Source organism: Lissotriton vulgaris, chromosome 2_1 (genome assembly GCF_964263255.1).
Source record: "Lissotriton vulgaris chromosome 2_1, aLisVul1.2, whole genome shotgun sequence".
In the NCBI taxonomy this organism is placed as follows: Eukaryota; Metazoa; Chordata; class Amphibia; order Caudata; family Salamandridae; genus Lissotriton; species Lissotriton vulgaris.
Window position 1 is genome coordinate 1,468,455,466 of NC_141687.1, and position 19,905 is coordinate 1,468,475,370.

The 19,905-nt window shown below is 42.2% G+C and overlaps 1 pseudogene; it reads left to right on the forward strand.

Moving 5' to 3' along the window:
* Window positions 1-19,905, forward strand: part of LOC147732767 (calcium homeostasis modulator protein 5-like) — a 71,456-nt pseudogene that overhangs the window by 23,994 nt on the left and 27,557 nt on the right.

A 19,905-nucleotide genomic window follows, 5' to 3' on the forward strand; every position in this document is an offset into this window, starting at 1 on the left:
CTATACCCTTTTCTCTATTGGCTCGGTTTATGCACCAAATGAGGGGCAAGAGAGGTTTTTTCACACGATGCTTACAGAGGCCACTTCTACATCGGACCGCCACATACTGTTAGGGGGGATCTTAACCTGGTATTTGATAATGTTCTGGACAGGTCCTGCCAGTGTACCACACAGGCAGGAGCGATATCGGGTGAGGGTTTAGCCAGGTTGCATGAATTAGGCTTCAGGGATCTGTGGCGTAGTCTTCATCCAGGGGAGCGGGAATACTAAATCAATCAATCAATAATAAGCTTTATTCGATTTGTAAAAACAGAATCATAAGAGCATACATTTAAAAAATAGCATAAAAACTTCCAATACAAATAGATTGAATGCGTTAAAAAGCAGCTTTAAAAATATACAATGCTTGATGAAACATAAAAATCATATAAAACCGGGACATACTGCGCCTAATCATTCAATACATTCATTGTAAGGATACCTTTTACATTATCTTATCTCGTTTCAATTGTATTGGATTTACATCGAGTTCCTGAATCTAACAATCACCTTTAGATATGTAGATACGGCTACAATGGTATGTACATTATCCAAGGTTTTCAGTTTGTGATAAGCTCCTCTGCAGCTTCGTAGACCCCATGATTTAAGTAGAGGTTTTAACAACCTTTCCCTCTGGAAACTATCGAATCTGCAGAATAGTATACAATGGATAATAGACTGGTATGAAATGTTATCGCATGGGCAAAATCTGTCATCTCTTGTCCAGTTGTTGCAGTGTGGCAAAGTAATTATTCTAAAAAACGTGTCCATACGAAAACGGGTCAGAAGCATGAGGTTGAAGGGGGATGGTTCAATCAGCAGATATTGCTGTACCCCATCAGCAACGGTGATCAAATGATGTTCCATAACCGTGCTTTTGCCCTTTTCTACCCGCCATCTTTTACTCTCTAGATGCTGTAAGAGAAGTTTTTTCAAGCTTGTTCTGGACACCATCTCCATGCTTGCAGGATTGGAAAAATATTCTGGGTGCCCAATATCTTTCAACACTTCTTTAACATATCTAAACCATTTGATGTTATCAACGCCATCTAAGGCCAGACAATCCTTTATTACATCTCTATTCAGGGTTGTCTCTGGGTTTACCCAGACATTGTGCCACAAGACTGGGGAAGATTTTATAATGTCCGATATATATGGGAGAGCTAGTTCATTGTGAACCACGTATGTTGCTGTACTCTTTGGAATTGCCAATAAATAGCGAAGAAAATAGTTTTCAACGCGTTGGAGCGGGAATACTCATATTTTTCACATGCGCAAAAAACATATGCCCGCCTAGATTACTTGCTTGATACACTGCCCACACAAGCCTTAGCTACAAAGGCGGAGATTGGAGTCGCCTCCTTATCAGACCATGCCCCGGTAACCGTTAGCCTTGCTCTTCCTCCTCTCCATCGCGCGCAGCGGACATGGCGTCTTAGAGAGACACTACTGCATCGGAAGGATGTGATCTCACAAATTCAGCGCGCCCTCACAGAATATCTCTCCCATAATAGTAACACGGATACCACACTTGCGACTCAGTGGGCAGCCCTGAAGGCGGTCCTCAGAAGCAAATTTATAGCTATCTCGGCTGCGGATAATATAGAGAGGCAGCGCAAGCGGGAAGACCTTACACAGCAGGTTAGGGAGCTAGAGCAAATGCACCAGAGGACGGGTGAGCCCAGGATTTGGCGGCAGTTGAAGGCAGTACAGCAACAATTAGTGGCGTTAGACCAGGATAGAGCGGAGTTTGCTGCCCTCCATTTGCGCCACGCCTTCTACACGGGTGGGGATAGATGTGGGAGATTGTTGGCGCATAAGTTGAGGGAGACTAGACAGTGGCAGACAGTGCGGGAGATTGTTAGGAGGGATGGGAGGCATGTCACCGAGGATCACAACATAGCTGAAGCATTTAGGGATTCTTATGCCAATCTTTAGGGTGGTGAGCCCACGGGTGATGCGGAGGAGGAGGTCTTTTCAGATTCTATTTCCCTTCCGACACTTTCACGAGATCAGGTGGATCTTCTGGAAAGCGCTATCAGGCCGGAAGAGATCATAGCAGCCATTTCCCGCTTGAAAGCGGCCAAAACTCCGGGGCCTGAGGGTTCCCAGCGAGTTTTTATAAAACATTCTGTGCGCAAATTGTTCCCTTATTGGTGCCTCTTTTTAATTCCTTCTCAGAGACTAACGCGATCCAGAGTGATCTCTTGGAGGCCTCCATTGCGGTCATCCCGAAGCCGGGAAAAGACTGGACACATTGCGAGGCATATTGACCCATCTCCCTTCTCAACGTTGATTTGAAACTGTACACGGGGATTTTAGTGGCACGACGTAGGACACACATTGGGCGTCTGATTGACCCAGATCAGTCTGGCTTTATTCCTGAACGCCAGACCTCGGATAACTCAAAGAGGGCTCTACATCTTATTGAAAAGGCTACATGGATGCCTGGGGAATACATGATGCTGGCTATCGACGCCGAGAAGTTGTTTGATAGGGTCCATTGGCCCTATTTGGCGAAGGTCCTTGAGAAGGCTGGTAGTTGGCCGAAGTTTCATACTCACGTACTGAACTGTTACAAATACCCGACAGTGGCAATGCGAGTTAACGGTTTCACTTCCCCTCGGTTTGCTATAGAGAGAGGTATGAGTCAGGGATGCCCATTATCGCCCCTCCTTTTTGCTCTCTATATGGAGCTGTTGGCGCAAAAGGTTAGGTGCAATCCAGATGTCACAGGGATTAAATTTGGGGACTACGTGCATACGATTAGCCTGTATGCTGACGATGTCTTGATATTGTTTCCGCAACCCGCAGTCGCTCTACCGGCCTGTATGGCAGACTTGGAGTCATTCGGCCGAGTCTCCGGGTTTAAGGTCAATTTGAGCAAATCGGTAGCACTAGATCTATCCCTGGAGAAGTGCACCCGGGAGCTACTAGCTAAGGAGTTTCCCATCCATTGGGCAACTGAGACGGTTCCATACTTGAGGATCAAGCTGGCCCCCTCTCTGAGAGATATGGTGGACATCAATTATGCTCAGTTACGAGCTAAGATCCGGAAGGAATTGGTGCAGTGGAAGCACTAGCCTTAATCCTGGCTGGGCAGGGTTGCAGCAATAAAAATGACGGTCCTTCCCCCTATCTTGGATAATCCCGACTTTACCCGGGGTTAGAGGCCGTGGCCTTTGCGGGCTGGCGAGCGGCAGGATGTCGATTTCTTTTCCATCTATATGCAGCGGACGGGGTGATTCCCTTCTCTCATTTTCGTCAGGAATTTGGGCTGCCGGAAGGGGAAAGACTTCGCTACATGCAGGCACGTCATTGGGCTCTCAGTGAGCAAGTTCTCTCCGGGGCTGAGAGACAGCTTACTCCCTACGAATTTGGTTAATTACTCGTAAGACTGACAAGAAATTAATTTCTGACCTTTATAAGATGCTACTGATTAAATACGCATACGTCTACAGCACTAGTAGGGCTCGTTGGGAGAGGGAATTGGATAGGACTTTTACCCGCACTGAATGGGAAGATATTTATAATAGGGCGCGTCATTCCGCCTACCATATGGGACTTACTGCACCCCTGAACGTCTTCACGAAATGGATCATACAAGGGAGGCGTTTTGCCTGCGGGGTTGTGGACAGGTGGGGAATCTGGTGCATTTGCTCTGGGATTGTACACATCTTCAGGGCTACTGGAAACAGGTGTTAGATGAGGTGGATGCACACTTTGATACTGAGATTCCCCGTCTCCCATCATACGTCCTGTTGGGGCTCCCGAATCCTCTGATGTATCTGTTGCGCTCCCGTAGAGGTCGCCTGATCGCGATTGCACTGGGCTCAGCTTTGCAGAACATTGTAACTCACTGGCGGACTGCGATTGTTCCCACAATGCATGGATGGCTCCACCGTCTATGGATGGTGCTTGGCATGGAAAAACTCTCTTTAACAGCAGCTGGGGAGGGAGCAAGGTATACGGAATTATGGCAGCCCTTTTTGTCCCTGCTATCTTCAGAGTTTCGCGAGGTCACCTACCCACGGTACCTTAGATTGTTACGTCACTCTGACACGGATGATGGAAAATAGAGTTGGAGAGAAAGACGGCTCAAGTTGTTCGACTGGGTACAAGCGGAGATGTGGGTTGGGGAGGGTAGAGTAGGGGGTTAGGGGGGAGGGGTTCGGGGGAGGGTGTTCCTCCTTTTTTTCTGTTTCCTTTTTTTTCTCTTTGATGGCTTTAATGAGGGGGTTACATGTTCTTAAATAATGCACTGCTTTGGCCTGCGATTGATGCTTGGATGCAGTCTATCTAGTGTATTCTGCTTTGGTTAAGCTATTTCAAGTAATGTCACAGACATTTTGTGTATGCTTATTCTGTAGCGCTCCTTCAATAAAAATAATTTAATACTAAGATAGTACCCAAGCAATAATAATGAATCACTGATTTGAGTGTCCAGATCCACACGGTGTGGCAAAGCAGAAATTTAAGGCGGTGTGGTTTTGGTGGTTGCGGTTTCGAAGGTATGAGTATTAATAGGGCAAAAATGTAGTGGTTGTGAGCATTGTGGTTGTGAGTGCCTTTTTCTTTCAGGTGTATGAGTGAATGATAGAAGCACTGAGTTGATGAAAAGGAGTAGTTGAGTTTTAGGCTCCTTGAAATCAAAAGCTCTGTGTATAATAACAAAAGTTTTATACTTGTTTGCAGGGAATATGGAAGTGGAGTGTGGGGACAATCAGGTATCTGATTAACTTTGGTAATGTTATTGGAACCTTAGTTATCAAAGGGATGATCTGGGTGATTTTTCACTGATCGAGAAGTCACTTACAAGTGTAGAATACTCTTGAGTGGTTGTGATACTTTATTTGTTTACAAGAGCAAACAAAAAGTTATTTAAAGGAGATTTGGGCAGCTGTGAGCTGAATCCAAAGGAAAAATTGTAATGAAGGGTGACTGCTGCTAGGTCATCGTTTTTTGCGCTGGGATTGGACGGTTGGTGTGTTTTTCGTGCTGCAATTGGCTAAGTGGATTTCTAGAGTTGTGCTGTGATTGGGTATTGTCAATCTAAATACTATCTTCAGATTTAGACAGGAATTGTGTGAAATTAAAAGCTGTCATTTGATTGGTGAATCGGAATTTACGCATATGAAACAGAATCAAAACATTTGGTTTGCATGGGAAAAATTGGGAACATTTAATTAGCATCATGAAATATTTTCATGATTTTAAGAAATGGTAGGAGGAGATGTCACTATTCCCATATATCTAAAGTTGAGGCGGAACCTCCTGAGGGTTCTCCAGGATACATATGACAACCGAACATGGTTTAGGCTCATATTTGGGGCTTCGACAATGGAGTAGGCTCACAGAAAATCAGGGTGCTTCAATTCTTTGAGGTACGGAACATTCAATACCAGAATCCAAGATTTTTTAAGGGAAGATTGTACAAAATGGAGCCACCACCTCGAACCATGCTGTATGAGGCTTTCAATGCTTGGGAAAGAGTTGCACTGGAAAAAGAAAAGGAGAAAAATCAGAGAAGGACAGGAAGAGCAATGCAGAATTATGGAGGAAGAGCATTGTTGAAGAAGCCAGATAATATCCAGTCCTTACACCAGAGGGTGAGAAAAAGTGTAAGGATACTACTAGACAAGAAGGGGGTCAGTCAGCAGAGATTCAGGAGACAAGATATTAGATCAGATGCCGTTTTCCAGAAAACCACCTACTCTTTTCTCTGATCCAGGAGAGTTAAGTGCAAGTGCCAGTCAAACTATAGCTGCAGCTCTAGTGGACCCTCATCAATTTCCAATTGAACGACCTTTACAGGTTTTACTAATTGCTTCATTAGCTGTGAGACGACCACCATCTGTGGTTCCCATTGAGAATATTCCTGATGCGCCTCGAGTGGCTGCAAGAACAACGTTCCAGATTGAGACAAGACAAGAGGCCGTAATGACATCAGTTGTTGGAAATAAACTAACAACCCAGAACACACAGTTAGTTCTGTGGGGACCCCTACAAATGTTGCAGCCTCTGGTAGACGGAGGAGGGAGTTTTGTTTTTACGACTTTCTTAGCCCTTAGTAACAAGTGTAAATTAAGATGGATATATACCAGCATGACTTGAAGAGATTACTAGAGACAAAAAGGCAAAGATCACAGAAACCCCAAAAGAAAGAGACAAGAAAAGGCAGATTGTTGAATATTACAAAATTGAAGTTAGAAATAGAAGGGCTAATCAAGGGTTGTCTTGAGTTGGATCATCTAGATCAATACCAAAAAAATTAATCTACTTGTGCAAGGAGATTACTGGAAGAGCTGCAAGGCACATGACAAATTGGTAGGGATAGTGAAGAAGTATGACGTGGATCTTGCTAAAAAGTAAAATTTACATTGTAGCTATGGAGTTGAGTTGGATGCTCCTGCAATAGAAAACATTGATTACAGGAATGTGTCTGCACTTTATTCAACTGATCAAATGCATTTGCATATGGAAGGATGTGCAAATGTTGGAGCATAGATGGACGAAGAAACATAAAAAGTAAAAGGGGAGCAGAGGAAAACAGGATGAATTGAATAGGGATGAGGCAGCAGCATATCCATTATGTGAAAAAGCTGGAGGAACATACGTACATGTGTCTTGGAATAGAGATGATTTGACAGTATTTACAAACAATTTTCCAAATTGAGAGACAAGCCAGTGCAGTCGTATGCACAAGTGGAAAGGTTCATCCAAATTTCAAAGGTGTTGAGGATTGATTTGAATACGTTTTTCGACATGGGCCTAATGTAAGGTAACAGTACCGTGGCCAAAAGAAGAACCACCTAGAGAGAAAGGGACCGGTGCACCATCACCATTGGTGCTGGAGTAATATGAAGGTGTCCTTCCCATGTCTGAAAGGGAAAATACCTCAGAAGACACTGATTGGCTAAAGATTTTAAAAAACACACAAGAACTGAAGGAGACAGTTTATGAGTACTATGAAAGACACAAGAGACAGATTTGCTTTCACAAAAGAAGCATACTAAAAAGGACTAGACATGTAGGGATCAGCTGTTGTGAACACACATTTGAACTGATGGGGAACATGGCAAACATTACAGGGAGATGAAAATGCAATCTCATGAGTTTACTATATTTGTGGACAAATGCTTATTGCCTGCTGATACATAGGGTACTTGCTATCTAGGCATAATTATTCGTAAATGTTTCATGTTACTTAGATGCCTTAGCTGTGACACCAACACACAGATAGAAACGTAGCACAGGCAAAGGAGCTGGTTTAGTCGGAGATATATGTGGAGCAGTGATACCACCTGTAGAAGTAATCCTAAATGATGACAAAAATCAGGAAATTAGCTACTGTAGTTGATAAAATGGCCACCAACACTTCTGGAACTTTAATCTTGATTAACACTGAATTGGTTGCTATAAGGTGCATGGTTTTGCTGGACCGTCTTACTTTAGACATATTACTCGCTGAAAAGAGAGGAGTTTGCCACATGCTGAAATTAACCCATTGCTTTTCATTCATACCAGACGAGAGCAATGAGATAAAAGGTTATGCAAGAAATATTTCAGGTTTTGAACCTGAATTACATGATTTGGAAACAACAAGCTTGTATGAAAGTTTTGGGAACTGGCTAAGCACCGTTGGAAATTGTTTTTCGACAGCTGGGAAAGGTATAGTAAAAACAATATTAACCACTAGTAATAGCAGGGCTCTGTATACTATTTCTTTACCTTCTGTTACCTTATGTTACTAAGCTATAAATACTTCATGCACAAGACAGAGGAAAATATTCAGATGAAAATGTATAAATGGGACATGGGGTTACATGGTATCATGAATGACGACTACATGACATCACTAAGACAGAATAGGGGAATCAAACCTGAAGATTAAAGTGCTTTCTGGTCTTGAATTGGCATGTGAATCAGAATTGTGAGATAATTTAAAAATCATCAAAAGGGAGTGATTTGAGGGAAATAAATTCTAAAAACAAATTTTAGACTTGCAGATCATGTTGGAATGCACTTTGAGAGGCGTTTATACCATTGCGGAAATGTTTTCACACAGAAAATAGCAAGTAGGGAAAATGTGTCTACTTAAATGTATGTGAAAATAACAAGAAATTTCTTTGTACTACAGTATCATACTGAACTGTGCCCCTTTAACTAAGCCCATGTCTTTCCTATACAACTGCTGCTCATAGATAAGTATACATTTATTTAGGACATTTTGCCTAGCATTAGCATCCCGGTAAAGAATGTGCTAACTTCAAGCTTATGTTTCCTTAGACTCATCACACCATATTAGATCACCAGTACAACAATAAGCCTTGCTGTAATGCATAATGAATAGACTCTTAGATTGAACTATAATTTAGATATATTTAACTAGGACATCATTTATAGATTTGTTTCTTTGCATTTGACTTAATTTATTGTATTCACAATAAGAACTCTGAATGCAGCTTTAGCTTAGGTACGAAGGTTCTTATTCGAACTTTTGAAGGTTAACCAGTTTTGCGTTTGGAGCAGGGTTCTATTGAGTACTCCACAGTAAAGTACATAATTCAAAGTATATAACATAAGTATATCATCAAGTCCAAGTAGTAAGATCTGGGCATCTGTTTGTCCTTATCGAGATAATATCCACTTGATTAGTATCCTGAGGTAAAAAGACACCGGGGCTCAATGTTCAATCCTGGTAATATATCCAAGTGAGGTTTATTGGTAATTCTCCCTATCAAATAATATTCTCAGCAGCCAACACGTGTTTCGTCAAGCATTGTTATCATGCATCATTGACTTCATGAGGGCTGCAACCAAAGAAGATGTAATTAAGAAATATTCACTGAAAAAATATATAATTCACAATCTTCTACAAGCCTCAACATCACCTTCAGAGTACAAGAAAATGATTGAGGAAAGAGTGATCCACACCCTACTAAAATATATTGAGTATAGTACCAAAGTTGTGAAAAGGTCGAAGGTGATGTTGAGGCTTGTAGAAGATTGTGAAATATATATTTTTTCAGTGAATATTTCTTAATTACATCTTCTTGGGTTGCAGCCCTGATGAAGTCAATGATGCATGATAACAATGCTTGACGAAACACCTGTTGGCTGCTGAGAATATTATTTGATATGGAGAATTACCAATAAACCTCACTTGGATATATTACTAGGATTGAGCCCGGTGACTTTTTACCTCAGGATACTAATCGAGTGGATATTATCTCGCTAAGGACAAACAGATGACCAGATTCTTACTACTTGGACTTGATGATATACTTATGTTATATACTTTGAATTATGTACTTTACTGTGGAGTACTCAATAGAACCCTGCTCCAAACGCAAAACTGGTTAACCTTCAACCATCTCAAACTGAATGCCCTCAAAATGGAATTCCTCCTTATCTCCCCACCCACGCAAGCCCTCATCATGGAGAAATATATGGAAAATCTATCCGCTCTCAACTGCACACCACATATCATTGACTTCCACAAGATCTCTGTGAATAGTGCTGGATAAGAACTTGAACATGCAGGATCACATCAGCGCATCTACCAAAGGAGCAAGCTTCCAATAGAGCATCCTAGGGAGATTAAAACCCTTCCTTCCCCTAGGGACTTCAAGTCCGCTATGCAAGCATTAGTCATCTCACGGCTAGAATATGGTTGCGCAACTCTGTGCGGTCTACTGAGGTACAGACTGGCCCTTCTCAGGGCTTCACTGAATGCTGCTGCTAAGATCATCACAGGCTCCAAGAAAAGCAACCACAATTCCCCGGATTTGAAATATCTAAATTGGTTACCTTTTGAGGCAAGTATACAACTAAAACTGGCCTGCATGACCCATAATGCCTTTCACTTCAACACTCTGTACTTCGCAAACAAGCTGGAACTTTCTGGCAGTTCCCGTTTCTCCAGGAGCTCCAGTACCTTGCTGCTTAAACTAAAAAATAAAATAAAAATGGAAACCTACAATAGATCCTTCTCAGGTATTGCCCTGAGAACATGGAACTCCCTACCTTCATAAACTAGACTGATTTCATCAACAGTGTCCTTCAAAAAGGAAGTGAAAGCTTTACTGATGAGTACTTTTCTGAGTTAGAAGTTTAACCTCGGCCTTTTGTCCTGTCAGCCTAGATCTGACTGGTACTACTAGTCTAACAGCCGGCTCCTCCTCATTTATTGTCACAACAACGCCTCTTGCTGTATTTTACTCACATGTTCTTCTGCCTTCCTTGTCATGCCCCACTCCTCACATATGATTTCTTGCAATGCGGCGGTTCTGATACCCTCCTTTAATATGACGTTGCGTACCGGTTGTTAGTTTTGTATATTGCTGCTGTTTTGCCACAATTTTCTACGCTTATATGTGTCGCAATTCTTTGTAAAGTCTTCTGATACCCTCTAGGGTCATGTTTGCGCTATACAAAACTTTTTAAATAAATAAATAAATAAAGGTTGACTGAATATTAAGGATCCTGCAGTTGATGATATTGTAATAAATTGTGTTCTGGTTCCAGCTCAATTTGAAATACGCTGGCAAAGCTCCATTGAACCGTTAAGAGCCATCAGGATTTTCAAATGGATAAAATCTGTAACTTGGGGCTTTTAGTCTTAAATACCATTTAGCCAAATCCTCCAGATGCTAACAACTCAAAATGCGCACAGTAGAAGCAATACATCATTGTCCAGTATAATACTTACTTTTATGAAAAAACTGTCATATTTGTTTCTACCACTACCAACCCAAAGGAAATATACGCCGTTCACAAACAAGTACACAACCCCCCTGCGGTCAGGGCTCTAGTATGTCTTTAGGTAGTTTCCCCGGGTCCCACTCTATTGTCTATTCTAGCAGTAGTGGTTATTTCCCTTTCACTATAGACAGCATCCATGGGATGCTCCACTAGTAGTCCACGTCTCAAGAGTCCACTATGAATCTCTATTAAAGTCAACAGTGTTCCAGCGCCTGAATGCTAACTAGCAGTAAGTTCCCCATGGCCGATTGGCCTGTGGTTAGTCTTACCCTCACCTGAAGGCTAAATCTGGAAGTCCTGAGCACGCCACGTCCCCGGGAGCTTGGAGCTACAGCAGCTTATTCAGGTGAGTTTGCTGCACCTGGCCCAGGTGGGCTTCACTCAGCGGAGTCTCACTACTGAAGTGACTGGAAGTTCTTTGCGGCTCCTCCTTGCAGGGTAAATGTCCGATCCATCCCACAGTGTGGGTGTGGAGGTAGTGCGATAATCCTGAAGCAGGTCCCTCACCTTGGTAACAGTGCTGATGCTCCAATGGTTGCCTCACATCTTCAGAGAGGGTTGTATATCAAGTCACATGTCTTGTTCTCCAGGTGACCCCCTCTGGCATCCAGGGTCACTGTAGCTTCCCAGTGCATGGGCTCTCGTCAGTTCAGTACAGCGAAGTATCCAACAACTGTCCATCCTGGCATATGGGGTTGCAGCTCACTACGGCTCAAGGACTATGGATACCATTTCCTAAACACCTCGTAATGGGGGTCCACTTGACAGGGATCCTCACTGGGCCTTGCTCCTTCCAACACTCTCCTCTTCCTCACAGGGCACACTGGTCTTGGCAAGTAGGCAGGCTCTGGTGCTCAAGGGCAGGTGTTCTTAGATTCCCAGGTGATGTCCCCTCACCTGGCAGGGAGACTTGCAGGCCTTGGTCCCCAATCTTGGTCACAGGCAGAAATCTTGCAGAGCTTCCCCTCCTCCACCAACCAGTCTGGCTGCTCAGCAGATCACAATTTTTGGGGTCTCTGGTTCATAACTTACAGTCTATTTCCAGGCACCAAATGTGATTTCGAGTCTGAGTCATTGAGGTTTATGTTAGGGGTCTGCTTCTTTTTGAGTGCCCACTCCTCTGCCCTCTTCCTCTTAAAAACTGTCTGTCACAGCAGGAGTGACTTCAAAGGTGACAGCCCCACACCACAGTCCATGGATCGACTAAAGTTTACACCTAGATGTCAGCCACAGTGATATGTGCATCAAAAGATTAGCTCAGGGCCCAAGCCCTAGTCTTTATGATTCTATAATACCCCTATCTCCTTCACGAGACGTGTCCAGGACCCTTCTTTGTGACCTCTCACTGATTCAAAGAACATTCTTTGAAGTATACGGGGGAAGCTTGTCTCTCTCCTCCCTAGTATGTGTCCCACCCAGCCCACAGGAATGCAGCAATACACAAATATGTGTCGGAGGGATTTCTCTACCTCCTCTCCTCATCATACTAGCCTTTTTCTCCCAAATGCAACCCAGGGCCCTCCATGTATTGTACCATCCACACACATACACCCATTGCATGTGATAGTGCGAACAGGAGCCAAATTTAAATAATATGGTTCAACCTTTCAATTAACACTTACAGGATCAAGTCCTGTTCCCGCGCTGGGAAATACAATTACAATTTCAAGTTCAGTCAATGATGAGAGTTTGGCTAAGTTTTAAAAGCTTTATTCTCAGTTAGAGATTAGTAAGTTTCTTTTTATTATTTTATTTAAGTTAGTCAGTAAATCTTCAGTAGGTTTAGAGAAACCTCACAAAAAAGTTTTTTAGAACAGATATTCAAATATTGCATTTAGCATGTTCTAAAATAAACCAAAATCCCTATTATAAAGATCAGGATCAGAATTTGAAGTTAATGGAACACATGAAGAGCTCAAGTTCAAAAGGAAAAGAATGAGATCAAGAGAGCATACAACTCAAAGGCAAGTTAAAGGAGCTGAACTTCCCATAAAACTTAGTTCATGAAAATCAGCTGAGCCTCACAAATTTGAGCAAAGGATCTTGGAGTTGTGGCAGCAATCTGTAACAATAAAGCATCAAAATTGGGTATGGACAAACACAAGTAGCAGTAGCCACAACTGTCAGCAAGGGACAAAGGAATAGGCCTGCAAAAAAAGATTAAGAGCATCGCAACTAACTAGGAACATACACTAATATAAATGTCATGAAAACATATTGCAGACATTGTAGCACACTTCTTATTCTCTGGACAAATTGAATAACAACACTAATCTGTGAGCATGTTTAGCTCGTCGTTTCCCACAAAATAATATACGGCTTGCGAAGTTTTATCACAAAGATAGCTACAGACAATTTAGCATAGTTAAGTTCTGGAAACATAAACCACAGTTCCCATAGGCATACCTTCGAAATATTAAATGTTTCACTGCATGAACAATTAAATATGCTAAAGACGAGAAACATTAACTTTCAAAGTAACTGTAAGGTAATGTATTCCATTTAACATGAATTATTGTTTAAATGTACAACTATTCTATTCAAGCGTTATTTGAGACATGAGAAAGAATGTTCTGAAGTCAAGATGAATATTTCTAAATATGTCACATTAAGGTCAAGCTGTTAAATTACATTGTGTATATTTCAGCAATATTAGGTGCACTTCTATTTAAAGGAAACTTGCTTGTGAACATTCCTATGGTCTATACAAATAGATATGACTGCCTATTTCAGTTTGCACATTTTAAATGCAGGTCATTTCGGCTTTGCATTTTACTTTAATTATTACACATTCATTTAACTGCAAATCTGAATAATTAGCATTTTTATTGGGGGACCTTATTAGCCCCCGATCTGATGATTATCTGAACCATCACACTATCTTTATTTCACCTGTAAGTTCTGCTGAAAGAACACTTTTATCAGCTGTTGAATCCCGTCATTTCTGCTTCAAACGCTGGAATTTTAACGGCTTACGGTAGTCATCATTCATTTTTTTGTAAACAGATTTTATTAGGTTTTACACAAGGTGCATTTAGTTGTTAAGCCACAACCCTGCAAACCTATAAACGTACATTCAGCCAACTTGGGACATTGGTACAGATCATTAGTCAGTCCAGGATATCTGGTTCTTTCGAAACTCATTTGTGGTCCCACACACATGCTGACATCCAGCCCCGACGGAATCCTGCCCTCCCACAAATACCAAGTTGTGTCACTTACTCCTAGGCCTTTAATGTACTGTAGACCAGTGGCCCAATCCGAGTGCCACCCTTGACTGAACTGTTCCCATGAGGCACAGGGTCAGACTGATTTGCATATGGCCATGCCTGAACTGGGGTGGTGGAGTGAGCTAAAGAATGGTGATGGATTAAACCCAGATCAGTTGACTGGGGGTGAGTGCTTGATTTGCTCAAACGCTCTGTCCATCATCCCCTTTGGTATCCCCTTGACTGAAGTAGCATTATAGGAGATTGCATTCCATCCAGGCAGCAGAGGGCCGCTCTCAGTACCTTGCTTTCAGATCTCAGGACCCCCCCCCCCCCCTTCCTGCCGCTTAGTGTATGTTCGCTGGGGGAACACCTATAGAGTCCGCATCCTCATCTTCAACGGTAGTCATCATTCATGAGGTTATTTAAAACTAATTATTTTTCAAATCTCCTATTTCTTTCTCTTGTCTTTTTCTTGTGTAAGTAAATCTACAGCCTATATATAAAGACATAGCAAACAAAGCCCTATGATTAGTATTGGCATAAGTATAGCTTTTAAAATACCTCCTGCTACTGTTGTAATTCAATTCCCAATGGTATGAATCCCTTTCCCAAAATTGTCTAAAATGCTATGTGTTTCCAATTCTTCTAATTCAGGTTTTAACTCTCAAATGTTCTTTGCGAATTCCTCTATTTTCTTACTCCAATCAGTTTCGAAGGAGCAGAAATGGGTTAATTTAAGCGTCTTGCAGATTCCACCTTTCTCTACGAGTAAAATGTCTAATGCTAAAGGATCTTGCAAAACCATTGATCATATTGCTACAAGCTCAGTGTTTATTACTAATAAAGCTCCAGAATACTGGTTTCCAGATTGTTGACAGCAGTTGACAGTTTTCTAATCTTTTAAATATTTAATATGACTCCTACTGTTTGAATGATTGCACCAAATATGTCTCCGACTAATTCACCTCCACTTTCTGTATTATGGGTGTGTCTGTGCACTGGTGTCATTGTTAATGCAACTGTACTATTTACATCCTACATCCTAGGAAATAGCATAGCTAAATAGCAAATACCTCCCTAGGCAGGAGAAAATAAGCTTTATGTCTACAAACAAAATAAACTCCTAGAATTAAAGATTCTTCTTCATGTAAAATCTGCCATGTCCCTCTCATTAATTTGAATGTGTGTTCACATCTACTAATTTCTACATTTCTGGTTCACTTGAATGTCCTTCTGAAAATCCAATTTTTCGCTTTAATTTGATTGTCTAATCTCTATTTTCTTTTTAAATTCATGTACTTCTTTCTTCCAAACATTTCTCAAAACATCACTGTGTTCATCTTTACTACGTGTCATGTTAGTGTTTCTTTCTTCTAAAGCCATAATGAAAACTTTAGGGTTAGCATTAAGCAGGTGAAATAGTTTTGAAAAGCCTTAACAATAGCTATAGGTCTGTGTGGCATAAAATAGTACCAAGCTATGTCCATTTTATTTGTTTGAGGGTGGAAATTCATGCTGTCTGCTGAAGGCATTCTAGAGAGAATTAAACCATAGAATTGAAATATTCAAAATGTTTGCGTCTATATACAAATGAAAGCAGTACACTATATATGATAATGGCATGAGAAAATATGTGACCTCCTCTGATGCTGATGGGGCAAATGGTGTGTGTGTTTTCCTGTGCTAGTCTAATGTTAGTTGAGTAATCCTGTCGATTACATGCAACAAATGAAGCTTTTATTTGCTCTTCATCATTCAGGTATGCATGTTTTGTTGTGTTTGCATTTCTAGAGCCTTTCTTGGGTGCTAAATTGAATCCTACTAGCACTTTTGTAATCATCATTACTGTTGTTACAAAAATTAAGCACATGATATATGTAAATTTATTTCTAAGGTAACATGTGTTTCTCCAAAAGCAAATTAGATACAGTCAAGGTCAAACTTCAATGCAGAATTAAGTAAGGAACTTGGTTAAGATGGGTAACTTTCAGCAAAGCAATCTTTGTATAGAGAAAATCTTTTTTCAAACTCTTTATTTGAACATTGCTCATTATACAATGGTTACAAGTAATGAACAGAGACGTTCATCTGTTATACATGGCAATGAAGGCAGATAGTAACAAAGGCAAAGCGTGAATACACATTTGAACTGGCATTTTTACTGCCTGTAGCATATTGCACCAATGATAACTCCACAGTAGTGCTCTCGCCTCCCTCCCCAGCAACACTCCTCACATTCCATACCCTCAAAAGTCATGCCAGTTGCCCCATACTTTCTCCCACTTCTTGTGGCAGCCCCTGCTCTGATAGACTACCTGTTCCGCTCTCTGGCACCAGTCTAGGACGGACTCTCGGTCTTCAATTTGGGGGAACGTGCTGTGCCTCATGCCCTTGCTATATTACATTTGGCAACCCCAGCTGCAGCTACCAAACAGATTACTAATATTTTGGCCAGAGGGCTTCTCCTGCTATTGTCAGGAGGAGCCACTTTGCATCCATGGGAACCTCCAAAGTCAGGACCTGGGACATTCTCCCAAAAGGTTTTGCCAGTAATCTTGTATTGACGGGCCTCTCCAAAGGATATGGAAGATAGAACCCTCCTGGTCACGTCCCCAGGGACATAATGGTGAACCTGCCCATACTATCTTGTGTAATAGGACCCTAGAGTAGTGAGACATATGCAGATCCTTAGTGTCAAAGCCCAGCTCACCTGAGTATCCGGTTAGTTCTGTTGGATATTGAAGACAGTCTGTTCCCACCCTGAAACTGCTTGCTCCAGCACACTAGTTATTCACAGTGTGAAAATAACCATTAGCTCCAGGGGAGGGGGAAGTGGATAAAATAATAATAAGAGAAACAACACAGTTCCTGCGTCTTTCCCACTGGAGACGAGTTGAAACGATCTGTGATTCAATCAGACTTCTTAGGGAACAGGTGCCTAATAGAAAATGAACGAGAACAGGTAAATACAACCTAGCCCTAATAGTGTGCCTGACTTTTCCTTCTCTGTATAGTGTGCCGATATACCTCTCTATTCCTGGTCTCTAGCCTCCAGGTAAATGATTCTTTATGTTCTGGGATGTTTCTTGTATTCATGAAACTTCTAAAACAAAATAAATACTGTGATTAGGATTGCATACATTAATTCCTAAAATTAGACCTTTGACTCTTTTTGTAACACACTCACTTGTTTACTTGCCCTGAAGTTCTGCAAAAAATGGGTTCTGTACTTTTACTTCAAAGCACTTGCAACCTTTTTTAAAATAAAGCCTTATTTACTAAAAGTCTTGCAATTACTGATACTTGAAGAGGTTGTTTTTCTATCTAACCTTGTTCTTTTATCTTGCAGGTTTGTTCGCGAGTGATTGGGAGAAGAGACAGGATTCTTTGAAGCCGATTGCCGAAAGACGAATTAGCCTACGACCACGCCTTCTTGAAGCCAACGCAGAATCTGAAGGGTACAGGAGCACGAGTGCAGACAAAGAGGATCCGGTCTCTGGTAAGCAGGAAATAGACGAGCACAGGTGCTGGGTGGGGATCGGTGAGGTCTTTTATAGCCGGGGCTGGGTGTGGTTCTCTCGCGCTGCACGTGGATCATGAGATGCGTGCAGCTCTTCGGTTTTTATGTAAATTAGGTTTTATCATGAGAGGATTTTGCACATTTGTCTAGAGTGTGTTACAAGGAGAAAAGCCTTGGTAAAAGCAAGAATAATCAAACGAACAAAAGAGGAATCATCAGTCACATAAAAGCTAAAAACTAAAGCCTACCTAATGAGTTAGCACAGAGTACCTTAACACAGTGTGTGTAAATAGGAGGGGACAAGCTCTCTGTGGCTCACTAACCCCTAACCGTAAATAGAAGCTACTAAAGAGGTCATTACTGTACTGAGAGGGGACAAGCTCTCTGTGGCTCACTAACCCTAACACTTAGTTGTACCAGTCTGAACTGGACACGAATCACTATTTCCAGCGTGCTATTAAGGGTTTTTACCCAGTCGACAGCACCTATGTCTCCTAGGTCTTCTGCCCTGTCGTCTCTCAGCACCACAATCGGGTCAGGGAAATTATGAACCAGCTTTCTATAAATAATAGAAATCTCCTTAACGGTTATGGGCTCCGTGAATAAACGGTCTTCTAGTGGTGTCACCTCTTGTAATTGCGCCCCTTCTATTATATGTCTCCTAAGGTCATGTCCATGCTGTGGTCATCAATACCTCTTAGAATCTACCAGTTTGGGGAAGGGGGGCATTTCTCACATTTACCAATCATTAATCAATAACACCCCAACATCTCTAGATCAGTTACGTGTCCAATGGGAAGACTGGGTGGGCACTCAGGAGGAGGAGGATTGATGTGATGCCCTTGTGGCCCCAGGACAGTCACCGCCTCTGCCAAATTGCGTATGGTACAGCTATACTACCTACATGCAGCCTATCTGAGCCCTGCGAGCCTACATCGAGCAGAACTTTGCCCAACCCCCGCCCGCGCTAGATGTGGCTATGAGCCAGCCGACTTCTTCCATATGGTATGGGCCTGTCCACGCTTGACACGGTTATGGGGGGACATTGAGTAGGAACTTACAGAAATACTAGGGTGGGAGATCCCACATGACCCAAAACACATGATTCTAGGCATCACAGACGGACTGGATGGGTCTAGAAATGAGAAACCGTTTTTTACTACGGCAATGGTGGTGGCTAAACGCTACATGGCGGCCTCCTGGAAGTGCCCCGACCCCCCAAGCATTGAGAGATGGCGAGCCGGTGTTGACTGGTGTGCCATGCAGGAAAAAAACATATACGAGGCACATGGGTGTCCCAAGAAATACCGAAGGGTCTGGGGAAGTGGTTAGGGGAATGGTTTAGTCTTACCTGGAATGTTCGATCGTATATCGCTGTGTGTCCATCCTTCCCTGTAAAATGGGTTAACGAGAACGTTGCATATATTCCTGTGCTATTATGGTCTCATGATGTATGGTTGGTGCTTTCTGTCAAATCAAAAATAAATGGTTTATCAAAAAAGGATCTGCCAGTTTGTATTCTTGACATAGGATCTCGAATTGTATGAAGGCTTGTCCCCTGCAGACAACACCCAGGTGCTATATACCTATTCATTACCATTCCGAGAAGCCTGTCTATCTACCCACCTTCTGCAATAAACCACTGTCCCAGTGGGGTCAGATTGGTGAGCCTACCTCTCCAACCCAAGTAGCTCATTGCCTCCCTCCATATCATAACCATGGTCTGATATGTATCTGCAGTTCACATTCTTGTTTCTTTCGATAGAAGACCATCACATGGCCCTTGCAACCCATAGCCTCTCTATCCACTCAGTAGGCTGGCTCTTTACGGTCAACGAAAATTCTGTTGTTCACTACCACTAGTTGTGTTGCCCAATAGTATTTAAGCACATCTGGGAATCCAGTCCACCGTCGTAGACCCACCTCTCTGGAGCTTACAAAACGCAATATGTGATCTGCTTCCATTCCAAAGTAGGAAGAGGGCTTTGAGGTCTATTTTCCAGAAAAACTCCAGTGGGATCTGAAGAGTGTATTTTGAAGCACCTAGAGGAGACGTGGGAAAGTCATCCGGTAGCTTGTTTCCTTCCCAGTGAAAGAATTGGCTTGGTAGTTTGGTTTGCCCTGTTCCCATGATACACTGGGCCAGGGACAGACTAATTTGCATATAGCCAGGTTCTGAGCTGGGGTGGTGCAGTGAGCTAAAAAACGGTGTTGGATTAAGCCCTGATCTCTTGACTGGGTGAGAGTATTCTGCTTAATTCAAAGACTCTGTCCATCACCACCCCCTGTTGTTTAATTATCATTTTTTAAAGAGCTGCTCCGCCCATTATGGATAGCAGTAGATTCCTCCGGTGTGCTACAGCCCTA